We start from the raw sequence: 12,911 nt of genomic DNA on the forward strand, positions 1-12,911 counted from the left end.
GCTGATGAAGATACTCGAAAATTGATTGTGGAAGTGTTAGCATGACTCTGTAAACGCACTTAAAACCGTTGAATTATACACTTTAAATAGGTGAATTGTATGATACGTGAATTCAGTCTCGGTGAAGCTATTACACACCCCTCCAAAAGAAATCTAAATTGATTAAAAAAATCCGTGATGAACAATATGTCAACAATAAAGACAGGATTAGTACTACTGACTTGTTTTCCTTCTGCCTCAGGCTCTAATACAACTTAGCTAGCACCGTTATTTATCCTATTTAAAAATGTGATGTTTCCTTTGTCACTGTGTTTTACTGGCAGTTTTTTTTTTTTAACTGGAATATGGTTGCTTTACAATGTTGTGTTAGTTTCTGCTGTACAGCAAAGTGAATCAGCCATTCACATATATATGTATATCCCACATATATATATCACATATTTATATATATATATTTATATGTATATAAATCCTCTTTTTTGGATCTCCTTCCCATTTAGGACACCACAGAGTACCAAGGAGAGCCCCCTATGCTCCACAGTATTCTCATGAGTTAGCTATTTTGTACAGAGTAGTGTGACTCAGCGCTAAAGAGTCCGCCTGCCAGTGAGGAGTCGCAGGAGACTTGGGTTTGATTCCTGGGTCTGAAAGATCCCCTGGAGAAGGAGATGACAGCCCACTCCAAGTAGTCTTGCCTGGGAAATCCCATGGACAGAGGAGCCTGGAGGGCTACAGTCCCTGGGGTCGCAGAGTCGCACGTGACTGAGCAGGCACGTGTGTATGTCAATTCCGGTCTCCCAGGTCATTCCTCCCCTCTTCCCCCCTTGGCGTCCATACATTTATTCTCTGCATCTGCGTCTCTATTTCTGCTTTGCAGATAAGATCATCTGTACCGTTTCTCTAGATTCCACATACATGTGTTGATATATGATACTTGTTTCTCTCTTTCTGTCTTACTTTGCGCTCTCTGTCGGTCCCTCGGTCCATCCACGTCTCTGCATATGGCTGGCATTTGTAAATGTGGCATTTGAACGTTGTCGATCCTGAATATGAGTTTGGGGGATGCCCCTGTAAGTTTTGCAGTCCAGGGCAGTGGTTTCCTCACCCTGTCCTACCTGCCATGCAGACCCCTTGCTCTCATTTGACGGAGAGGCCGATGAGGCCCAGGGGAAGACAGGCTGTGAGCTGAGGCTAGAGTGGGGTCTCTGAGTCACCTCCTGCGGCCCAGACCATCTGGCCTCTGGGCCGCCTCCTCCACTCTGTCCTCCATCGCATCTCCTCTGAGCTGGTCCCTGGGCCCCCCGGCACTTCTCGCCTGGCCTCCTGCCCTCAGCTTCTAAGCCATCGTGTGCTAGAAAAAGCCCATGCCCCCTCCCAGACCTTAGTCGCGTCAGCACTCGCCACTTCCCTCTGCCCTCGGGATAAACCCCAAGCTCCTTGCTTGGCCTTCCTGGAGCCTGCTGACCTCCTTTCCCCAGCCTCTTGCCCCCACCCCCACCCCCGCCATGGCTGCTTCCTTCTCTCAGATTTACATGGGACCCATAATTACCAAAGGGCGGCAGCATCCCCCGCTCTTATCTTCTCACGGGTAAGCCTCCATCTCACTGAAGTCCTCACCACAGCCCTTGCTGGTGAGTGCTGCTGGCCCCATTTTACAGATGAGGAGACTGAGGGCTGGGGAGAGGAGAGGAGAGGACGCCACTAGGGGCCCGGAGCAGCGGCAGGTGCGCACCCGGGGTGCTGGGAGATGTAGACACCTTGTCCTGCTTCCCCTGGGGGCCACGTGTGCCGAGGTCACCCCCACTCTGGTCCCTGATTGCCCTCCGCACTTCTTTTTTTTTTTAATGTTAACATTCTCCTCTAAAATTTCTTTAAAATATTTATCTTGGTTTATTTAATTTGTCTGTGCTGGCTAGGTGACTGTGTCACTGATCTTCATCACTGTGTTCTTAGCCAGACTATAACTGGTTTCCTTTCTACTTCCCTGTACTTGCTTCCTAAGTGAGCCTAGATTGCTCCTGGACCTGTCTGGCTCTTGGCCCCCACACTGGGCCCATTCCAGTGCCCAGCCAGTAAATAGTCCTCAAATGCTGAATCCAGTGCCCCATGTAGTGATTTGTAGAGCCAGGGGAGGGGCAGAGCTCGAGAAGTCTGTAACTTCCAAATCAGATTATTTGGCGACAGGCCCCAGGAATCTGTCTGTTAACAGTTTCAGGTAATTCTGATGCGTGGAAGTTTTGAACCACCTTAAAGGGAGGAAGTAACAGTGGCGCAGCAACGAAGCTCAGAGCTGTCAGTTCATTTGTTGAATCCTTAGCGCGGGTGTTCGCATCCCCAGTTCACAGATGAGCAAACTGAGGCCCAGTTTAGGACTCAGTTGTGTAACACGGCTGTCTGCTCCCTCTGCTCCAGCCAGGGCTGCGTTGCTAGTGATCCCCAGAACCAGGACACAGAGCCTGGTGTGATGATCCTCCCACCCCCTCTACCCCTACTTCTGGACACTTCCAGGCAGAGGAGTGGAGACAGGCTTGGGTGTGGGTGTGTAGGTGTGTGTGTGGTGTGCAGGCGCAGGAAGCCCCAGGCCCTGCAAGGTCACCCTGGCCCTTTCCTGTTTATACTCTTTATCAGGCCCGGCCCGTGTGTTCCCGAACAGGAAGCACAGAGCAGAGCTGGGCCACGCCAGACGCTGGAGGCAAGGCTGCACCCTGGGAGCTGGGAGGCCAAGCCAGCCATGTCCCAGGCAGCTGCCTGACCGTGGACACACATGGTCCCCGTCTGTGTGTGGAGCAGGGCAGGGCTTTGGGGGTGACGGTTAAAGAGCTTGGCCTCTGGGATCAGACAGAGCTGGTTCCACTGCAGGCTGAGCTCGTTGCTCTCTGTGTGACCTTTCCCTGAACTCTTTACTTCTGTGAGCCTCAGCTTCCCCCTCTGTCGACTGGGGCTAATAAGAGTGCCTCCCTCAACTCCCCAGGTTGTTGTTAGAGGCAAAATGCCCATCGAAGGGCCAGGCACACACAGGTCGCTCTCCTTAAATCTTTCCTTGGTGACAGGCCAGACAGTGGATGACCCCACATGCGTGCATACCTCTCTTCTAAAAAATAAACTTTCTTGAGTTGTCCATTTTTCTCACCAGAGGCCGGCTGCCTGAGTCCTGCCCCTGGCTGTTCCAGCCCAAATATACACCAGCTTCCACGTTGACCCTCTGCATCTGCATTTTGTGGGTTTGTCCCAGTTCCCCTGGGAGTTCAGACAGAGCCGGGCCTTCGCACAGGATAGCCTGAGGGGCACATCAGGGTCGCCGCCTGATGCTGTAAAGAGTCTTTCCTGGAACCCAGCCACGTGTATTTCTCTGGCTGCTCTCATAGCGCAGAGGCCGAGTGGTCTGTCCAGCCGTGACAGACCCTCTGGCCCACTCGGCAAAATCCTTGGCTTTCCTGGCCCTTCCCAGAAGTGTGCCCACCCTGCCTCACCAAACCACTGGCCTGTTTCTCTACAGGTTCCCTCCAGTCTCCCTCCCCGTGCGGTGATGACAGTGATCGTACTCAGTGCTAGCGGGTTTGCACATGTGTGCTGGGTGCGGTGATGCTAAGGAATTCCTCGTGACTCTTTGTTCCAGGTGTTAACGCCCATTCTCAGATGGCAGTACTGAGGCTCCGCAAGCTGGATTGACCCAGGATCCCTGACATACGAGTGCAAGAGCTGGGATGTGACCCCCCACCGTGAGCTTGTGCCAACAGGGTGCTGAACTGGGCCTCCAAGATTGAGGCAGGGTGGCAGGCGTGGGCCCTGCTTTGATGTTTTAGGTAAAAAAAGAAAATGCAAAGCTCAGTAAACATTTGTGGAATGAATGAGGAAACTCAGGAAACTCAAGTCTAGGAGCACGGGCTCTGGAGAGAGATTTGGGTTTTCCTGTTAGCTCCTGTGCTAACCTGTTGTGTGGCCTTGGCCAGAGGAACTTACCTCTCTGAGGATCAGTGAAGAGATGGTTAATACGGGAGAGTCAGATGGGGTCATGGACAGAGCTAGTGAGGCAGAGCCTCCGTGATACATGTGAAGCTCTCAGCTCAGTACCTGGCGTACAGTCAGGGCTTGTATGAGCTGATATTTCTAAGGCCGCTCACCTGCCTGCCTTTTCTTCTTCTCTCTTGAATCACCCCACGTGTTTCTTATGCTCAAGCCTCACCCCTTAAAGCTGCAGAATTATCCTTTTTGTCTCTTCCTCTTGCTCCACTGGATTCTGGCAGGCTTTTCTTGGCTGGTTTCCCTCTAGAGCAGGTCAGAGGTCTCTGATCCCCAGGGATCCTGAAGGGGGAACCCCAGTCTCCCTAAATCTCCTTGGAGGCTTGGGGTGGCGAGGTCACTGGGCCCCAGAGGGGTAGGTGGTCTCCATGGTGATGGAATGCTTGGGAGCTTGTTCCCACAGAGAGGGCTCGCAAGGCTGATGGCTGAGCTCTGGCACGGGGGTACCAGGTACCCCTCCAAGGCTACTCTTATAAGTGCCGTGGCCTGCCCCCTGAGCTGGCGTCCTGTGCTCCAGCCCTCCCCCCGCCCCCAGTTTGGGAACTCTTCATCTGCTGAGCTTTGGCGCCTTAGGGCACGTCTCCCCCTCCTACCTCGGGTACCGCTCGTTTATCACAGTCACGGGTGCAGTTATCTGGCATGCTGGTTTCCTGGCTCTGTGCCAAAGCATCATCTCCGTGAGGGCAGGGCCCTGGGGTGCCAGCCCTGATGTGTTACAACGTCTGCTTCCAAGCACAGTAGGTGTTCAGTAAACATTTGTGGAATGAATGAGTCCAGGTCTGAAGGTGTCTTGACGATGGTCCATCACTGCCCCCTCCCCTTGCTTCTGGTGGTCACTCAGGGCAGCCCATGGGTCAGTGGAAAGAGAGTGATGTGAAATCCTTGCTCATCCTCACTGCTGGCTCATCTTCTGAGCCGTGTCATCATGAAGACAGAGCCAGATTTAGAAACTGGCTTTCCCTCTTAGTAAAGCACACTTTCTACGTGCCAGACTCTGTTCTAACATTCTCTAACTTATTTATACTTCCCAGGACTCCTATGAGGCTACTTCCACATTTACACTGGCCACATTTCAAGGGCCCGGGTGCCTCACGTGAGCCTTCTAGGAGGTCTTGTTGTCGTCCCCATTTTACAGATGAAGAAACTGAGGCTCAGAGACGTTAAGTGACTTGCCAAGGTCATACCACCAGTAACTGGTGGAGCCAGGATTGGAGCCCCTTCAGTCTGACCCTCCCTACTGTGGCTGGCATAGGACTAAAAAAAAAATACTGGTTGTTTTATTATTCTATAGATCAAGACCATAGAAAAACGCCGTGAAAGTATGTGTTCGGGGAAAAATGCTCTCGCCTACCACCGCTGTCTTCTTACCCGGGGTTTGTGTCTGCTGATTGGTCCGATTGATTTGGCGGATTTGCTTTTTGGTGTAGCTGTGCTTACCCTGCACCCCCATGGGCCTTTTGTCATCGTAAATTAGAGAGCCCCCTCCCTGCTCCACCCTGCCACTGAGCTGTTGTGAGGCTAAAATGAGGTAGAGGCGTGGAAAGCCCTTGGTCTAGTGTTAGGGATACAGTGGCGCTCAATAAATTCTGATTTTCTTCCTACGAGAAAAGGAGGGCTCATTGACTCCCCCCCACCCCTCTCCTGTGTCTTCTTGATATAATTTATTTGTTTATCTTTGGCAGTGCTGGGTGTCTGCTGCTGTGAGGGCTTTCCTTTAGTGCGGTGAGCGGGGGCTGCTCTTCCTGCGGGGTGCAGGCTGCTCATCACAGTGGCTGCTCTTGTGGAGCACGGGGTCTAGACACACGGGCTTCAGGAGTTGCGGCCAGTGGGCTCTAGAGCACAGGCTCAGTGGTTGTGGCCCGCGGACTTAGTTGCTCTGCAGCATGTGGGATCTTCCCGGATCAGAACCTCTGTCTCCTGCACTGGCGGGCAGATTCTTCACCGCTGAGCCACCAAGGAAGCTCTCGCTGTGTCTCCCGGGTCTCCACTGTGCCCTACAGACGAACTTCCACGTTGCACGCTTTCAAAGATGTGAACTGTGTTCGCGTGTCCAGCCACTTAAGTCAGTGTCTGGCGTCCATTGTCACGTGTGTGCATCTGTTACAAGTGGTTGTGCTTTTGTTCACTTTACCGTTCAGTACTGTACAGAGTCCGGGGGTACAGCATCTCTATTTCAAGCCCAGGATGTCTGGAAGCAAGCGTAGAGGCAGCAGTGGTATAGCTGATTGTATGAGCTGGGATACCGAGGCTAACCTTGTGGGACTTTTGAATGCATACTGGGAATGGACCTCGTTATATGTAGGGGAGTGACTGTGGACCTTTGGGTGAATGATAGGAGTAGTCTAGCTCAGCAGACTGTTTGTGTAAATGCACGCGTGCATGCCAAGTCACTTCAGTCGTGTCCAACGCTGTGCAGCCCTATGGACTGTAGCCCGCCAGGCTCCCCTGTCCACGGGATTCTCCAGGCAAGAATACTGGAGTGGGTTGCCGTGCCCTCCTCCAAGGGGCTCTTCCCGACCCAGGGATTGAACCCACGTCTCGTAGGTCTTCTGCTTTGGCAGGCAGGTTCCTTACCACTTGCACCACCTGGGAAGCCCTTTTTTATAAATGACCAGATAGTAAATATTTCAGGTTTTGCAAAATGGTTTTTCTTGTTGCTGCTGCTTCTCCTCTCCCCTCCCAACTCATCCTCTTCCTCCTCTTTCCCTTAAAAAAAAAAAAGTCAAGATCACTCTTTGCTCACAGACCTCACAAAATAAGCTGACGGGTGGATTCGACCCAAGGGTCATCACGTGCTGACCCCATCCTAAATCTGCCATGGCCAGTACGGTAGCCCCCAGGGGGCCTCTGGGCTCTGAAAATGTGACCAATGTCAGTAAGGAGCTGAATTTTAAATTTTATTTAATTTTAACAAATTTAAATCGTGACCTGTGGCTAGTGCGTCTTGTTGGAGTCGAAGCTCTTCAGTGATCAAAGGCCCTGACGGCCCGTCCCCGACCCTGAAGGGGGCCGTGGGAGCTGCCCTCCTGGCAGGTCTCTCGAACTCTCTTGGCATTTCAAGGGCTGCCTGAGGGCAGCTGGGCCGGAGCCATCTGGTCTCCGGAAGAGCTTCAAGGGCCCTGGTCCCGAATGCTGCTTTTGTTGTTGTTGTTCCAGGAGCCGCCCATGCCTCGGAATGCCAGGCCTGTGTGTTCAGTAGCTGGGAGGAGGGGCAGGGGCTGGGAACCGTCCTCCTTCTGGGTTTAGATACACTAATCAGGTTGGTATTTCAGGGATAGGGAAAAAAACAAAACAAAACGTAGAAGCAGAGAATAAGAGAATAGGAAGAGAGATAGGACCCCAAGAACAGTCACAGCCTACTCCCAGTGTGTTAATAATTGCTGAGATTTTTGAGTACGTGCTATTACCCTGTTTGAACCTATCAACAGCCCATTTTACAGAAAAGGAAAACTGAGGCTCAGAAGAACAACAATCTACCTTGTCAGAGAGTCATCCAACTCCAGAGCTGCGTCCTTAACCACCACCAACCCTCTTCCCTCCTCCCCCACCTCCTGGGATGGGACTAAGAGGAGAGAAGTGAGTCTGTGAAGTGATAGCTGCTCCTGAGCCTCAGTTTTCCCATCTGTAAAATGGGAGGAGGTGAGAATTGGATTAACAATCTGCCTCCCCGCCCCCAAATGATATAGCAGTGAGGTGTAAAACAGGATTCCCTTGGTTGCATGTCAGCCAGGCTTCACCCCCGACCCCCACTGAGTTCATGGCCCCATTCGTTTAATGCAGTTACAAGCTGGGCGTCAGAGTCTCAGATGGTGACCCTGGTTCCCGGAGTCAGTTGCTCTGCCTCTGGCTGTCATTTTCTCACTTTACACAGTTGAGAGCATCATCCTTTCATTGGGGGATTAAATGGCACACGGCACTCACATAGTACCTTGTGGCAGGCTATATCCACAGGGTCACAGAGAGTCGGACACAACTGAGCAACTGAACACACACGCGCTCACACAGTAGGCGTTCAGTTCGTGTTCGGTGGTGAGAGCAAGGCGCTGTTCACCTCCAGGGGGCGCCGTATCATAGACTGGGTGCACAGTGCCCCTTGGAGTTGGGCAGTGCGTAGCCTGTTCGATCGTGCCCAGCAGTCCCAGATGGTGACTAGAGGTAGGTATGGTGGTGGCGGTTGCGTCTAGTGATATTTACTTTCCCTGAAGTTCAAGGCCCCTGGGCCAGGAAGAAGGGAGGGCCTGATAGGCAGAGACCCACTGCTGCTCAGATTCTCAGCCCACAACTTGCTGCCTGAGAAGTGGGCCAGTTCATTCCCTAGCTGAATTGGTGATTCTAGACCCCAGCTTCAGCATCTTGGCCTGAGGTGGCCTGTCCCTGCTCTGCTGCTCACTTGCCAGATCACTGTGGGGCGAAGCCGAGCACCCCTCCTCCGCCCCTCTGGGGGGCCCGGCCCCTCCCCGTAGCACACACGCCTAACGCGGTATCTCCTCTGCCTCCGTAGGGCTCAGCTGGTGGACCGTCCTGGCGAGCAGCCACGAGCAGCAGAGCCCAGGGATGAGCGTGTCCAGGGAAGGTGAGTGCTCCCCACGGGCCCCCAGAGTCCCGGCTTCTGAGAAAACCCTCGGCACCCCCACGGCCCAGCCTCCACGATCGGGCAGCTGATCAGACTCCGCCAGGTCACTCTCTGTCAGAAACCCAGTGCCTGACCAAGCTGGACCCCGGCAGCGTGGAGAGGGCAGGCCTCATTGCTTAGGGAAATTTTACTGCTGGGCAGGCAGGGACTTAACCGGCATCACTGAGCCGATTCAAGGCGCGGCCAGAATCTAAACACCTCCCCGCTCTCTGGTGTCCAGCACCAGCATTCTTGGCATGTTTTCTCAGCCCCTCACGCAAAACATCCCCACATCTCATGATAGCTCCCCGAGAAAAGGTTCTTATCAGCCCACCTTTCCTAGAGGAGAAAACCGAAGCTCAGAGGGCTGAGGTCCCTCGTCCAGCTGTCCAGCTCCAAGTGGCAGGGGCTGGATTTGAACCCGGGGTTGCAGGACTCCTGAGTCTGAGGCTCTTAGCCACCAACTTCACTGCCCCTGATGGAGTTTGGCGTGGTGGGGAGTGGAGGGCAGGCCTCGGGCCCTAGGCTGGGCCCGCTGGCCCCTCCTGGAGGGAATGGGGTCTGTGGTTCTGGGTGGTTTGGAAGCTACCTGCACTCTTAGGTTCCCAGCGGCTTTCTCTCTGCCAGGGCGCCCTGCCTTTGCTTCTCAAGCTGCCCTGCTGGTCTTTGCTGTCTCCTGCTCACGTCTAACCTGCCCGCTTTGCGCTGTCTTCTCCCAGTGGCAGAGACAGGCCCAGAGATGAGCCCCTTGCTGGGTCTGCTCTGAGGACCGTGAACAGCGGGCCTCAGCCCCTAATCTGACCCTGACCCGTCTCAGGCAAGGGGCCTCCCCTTTCTGAGCTGCTTGCTGAGCGGGAGGCATGCTCCACCCAGAGGTGGCAGAAGGGATCCCACTAGGTGATGCATGAAATAAACTTTAGCTGAGGATGTGCTCAGTAAGTGTAAAAAATATACAGCTCCGGGCTTTGTTTTAAAGCGCTATAGCCGAATGAATGCTCAGCATTAAGCAAGACTCGGGAGTTGATAACAGCTTTAAAATTCTGTCTGTCCCTTCATACAGGCTTTCCCCTCTGGTATTTAGTATCCGGATCGCTTCCAACTCCACACGTAAGCTCAGGGGACACACATGCACACATATGCATGTGTGTGCACACACACACACTCACAGTGGCAGGCACACCGTGTCTGTCTTTTCTGGAAACCACTTTCCTAAATCGTCCCCTCTTCTATTCCCTAAACTGCAGTCTCTCCCTCCCCACCAAGTGTCAGGAAGAAAAAGGGGTTGCAGTAATTCTAGCTAAAGTGTGATGGACGCTCCACCAGGGCCATCGACACTGAAATAATCATCTTTGGCAGATTGCTAGTCTCCGGGCTACAGACAGAATTTCACTGAGCACTTAACGAAGCTGAGGGCACCTTGGAGGGATTTCTGAGTGCCTTTGTGTCCTATACAGCCTGCCTCTGCCCAGAAAGCAGCTTTGGCATCAGATTTCCCTACCCCAACCCGGAATCCAGGGTACCCATGAACCGCCAACAATTGACGGTAGGCTCGTGTTTCTTGGAAGAGGGTCCCCAGCTATTTTTCAGTGCTCAGTGAAGCCAGCGACCCCCAGATGAGACTCATCTTCACTTTGCCAGTTGCTTCTAGAACCCTCACGGCAGCCTTTGAGGTCATCAGACCCACCCCTTTTTGCAGCTGAGGAAACTGTGGCTTAGATGGGGGAAGTGACTCTCCCAAAGCCACATGGCCAGGAAATGCCAGGGCCTCTCAGCAGTTTCGAGCCCTGGCCTGAGATGGTGTGTTTTTTTCAGCTTTGATGTTTCTTTTCCACTTGATCTGGCCTGAGGGGCCCCAGGTAGTCCAAGCCCTTGTGGGAGGGTTGGTCCAGCTGTGCACCGGGGCCTTCAGTGGTTTCGGCTGAACACCTGCCCAGACTCCACCCCGCCTCCCATCATGCTAGGTTCTCTCCTGCCTGTGACTTTGCCCTGGCTGTTCCCTTCTCTCTCTGCTCCACCCAGCTATTCAAAACACCACCTGTCCACTGCTCGTAACTCGGCAGGAAGGCTGCCTCCTATAGGCAGCCCTCCCGCACCTACACAGGTAGAACCCATCACCCCTACCTGATGTGGGCCCATAGTCCAAGTAGAGCTGGGGAGCTGAGTCTGTGTCTCTTACTTAGCTCCATAGCCCGACTCCCGCACACAGTAGGAACTCATGAAATGTTGGAGTGAATGAATAACCAGTGATCATGGCTAATATTCTTTCAGATGCTCCCTATGTGCTGGGAACATCTTAAGTTCTTAGAGGCTGGTTAGTGTTCAGCCCTTCGAAGTGGACACTCTTAGACCCATTTTACAGATGAGGCTCAGAGAGGTGGAGTCTGTTGCCCGAGCTCAGCCGCAGAGGAAGTGGCAGAGCTGGGATCTGAACCCAGGTCTGTCTGACTCCTCGAATGCCCAGAGGCCTCGAGCTTAACTTTGATTCTAGAAAGAGGTGAGAGAGGAAACAAAGGCTCTGAAACCCAGTGGGGGAGACACAGAGAAGAGCTGGGGTGGCTGGAGGAGGGCTGCCTCTCCAGCATCTGAGTCTGCACCTTCGGAGCTGAGGTTGCATAATCAAAGGACCTTGAGAGTGAATGGGGGGAGGAGGGTAGATGTGAGGTTTGAGTGACTGGAGAAGGGGGAGGGGCTGGGCTGGGTGGACCCCTGCTTTTCAAGACCAGTGCCTAACCTAAAGAATTGGCATTGGGTCTGATCAACTTTCGCAGTGACATTTACAAGGGGTAAGGAGCTTGGTTCAGGTCCCATATCATTCCCTCCCCCGTTCCCCCATCAGCCCTACAGTCTACACATCCCTAAGTCTCCCAGAATGCGGGCAGGGCCCTCCTGGCTGACCTCCCAGCCTCCATTCTCACCCCTGCAGGCCCTCTCTGCAGGGGCTGCCCTGAGAGTAAGTCCAGCTCCTTCCCCATCTCCCCCCTCCCTCCCCTCTGGCCCCAGTAGCCTCCTCTCCTAGGTTCTTGAGCACCCTAAATCCTCCCCCATCCTGGAGTTTTGCTCTCTCTTCCCTCTGCCTGGAGCCCCCCACCCCTTCCCTCACATCTTCACATAGCCAGCTCCTCCTCATCCGGGTCTCAGCTTGAGTGTTACCTCCTCCAAGAAGTCTTCCTTGACCTCCCTCCTCCCGCCCCTTCTTGATCCTGCTTGTGGTGTCCAGCTCATTTCCTTGGAAGCTGGTGTCATAGTCTGGCCGGAGCTTGTAAGTCATCTCCATCCACTGCTAGGACATAGGCTCCTTGAGGCCACAGGCCTGGCAGTCTTGTCCACTGTCCTGTCTCCAGCCTCCAGCTTGGCACCTTTCATTGTTTCCTAAGCATTGATTGAGGGAAGGCTGAATGAATGGACAGCGATTCTGGAAAAAGCCCAGGCCCCAGGATATTTTGCAGCTTCTGAAAAGCATCTCCTGCACAGGCAGACACAGACCCGGCTCCTAACCCTTGCCCTGGGTCCTGATCACGGACCACAGCTTGGCCACTTCCCAGCCGGGTGACTGTGAATAGCCCCTCCTTATCTTGGCTTCCTCCTGTCTCTACTGATATCACTTCCTAGCACTCACTCTACCCTGGGCCCCACTCATTCCACCCAGGCACGTTCCATGAATATTTACTGGGCACCCACTAGGAGCCAGGCACTGCGCTAGGGGCTGAGAAGACAGCTGTGAGAAAAACAGGCAAAACCCTGTTTCTTATCTAATGACTGTGCTCCTGAAATGTGATATTTTAGTGCTTATATTATTTTCACATTTTGAAGAATTTCACATAAATGTTTTTTAAGAAAGTCCATTCTTAAAAGAACGATTCCTCTTTCCATTTGTTCCTGCTGGGAGAATCCCATGGACAGAGGAACCTGCCAGGCTATATATAGTCCGTGGCGAGGCAAAGAGTGGGACCTGGTGGAGCGACTGTCACTCACTTGCCATGTATCAGATGGGGAAGCTGAGGCCTTGAGTGGTTACGGGGACTGGGCAGGGTCCTCCAGCTAGGAAGTGGGGAGAAGGGATTTGAACCCAGGCCTTCAGGGCCCCTGGGGGTAATAATAGTGACTCCCCTGAGGGTTATTGGATCTTGGGAGTTAAGAGGGAGGGCCTGCCGCGCACAGAGCCGGGCTCATCAAACTTTCCTCTTGTGGGTGTCAGCATCCTCGCAGGCTGTTGTCCGGGTCTGGATGGGGAAGCCCCGGCACGGCGCTGGCCTCCCTGACCGCACCCCGCCCCGTGTCT

At 53.5% G+C, this 12,911-nt stretch overlaps 1 protein-coding gene across 2 annotated transcripts in view; it reads left to right on the plus strand.

Moving 5' to 3' along the window:
• TPST2 (tyrosylprotein sulfotransferase 2) overlaps positions 1-12,911 on the plus strand; it is a 56,107-nt gene that overhangs the window by 25,262 nt on the left and 17,934 nt on the right. The window contains exons 2-3 of one of the 2 annotated variants that reach the window (XM_018061059.1): positions 3,617-3,803; positions 8,522-8,593. The gene's annotated coding sequence lies outside the window, so the exon portion shown is untranslated. The remainder of the gene's footprint in view (positions 1-3,616; positions 3,804-8,521; positions 8,594-12,911) is intronic. The other variant, XM_018061057.1, reaches the window with a different exon arrangement.

Source organism: Capra hircus, chromosome 17 (genome assembly GCF_001704415.2).
Source record: "Capra hircus breed San Clemente chromosome 17, ASM170441v1, whole genome shotgun sequence".
Lineage (NCBI taxonomy): Eukaryota > Metazoa > Chordata > Mammalia > Artiodactyla > Bovidae > Capra > Capra hircus.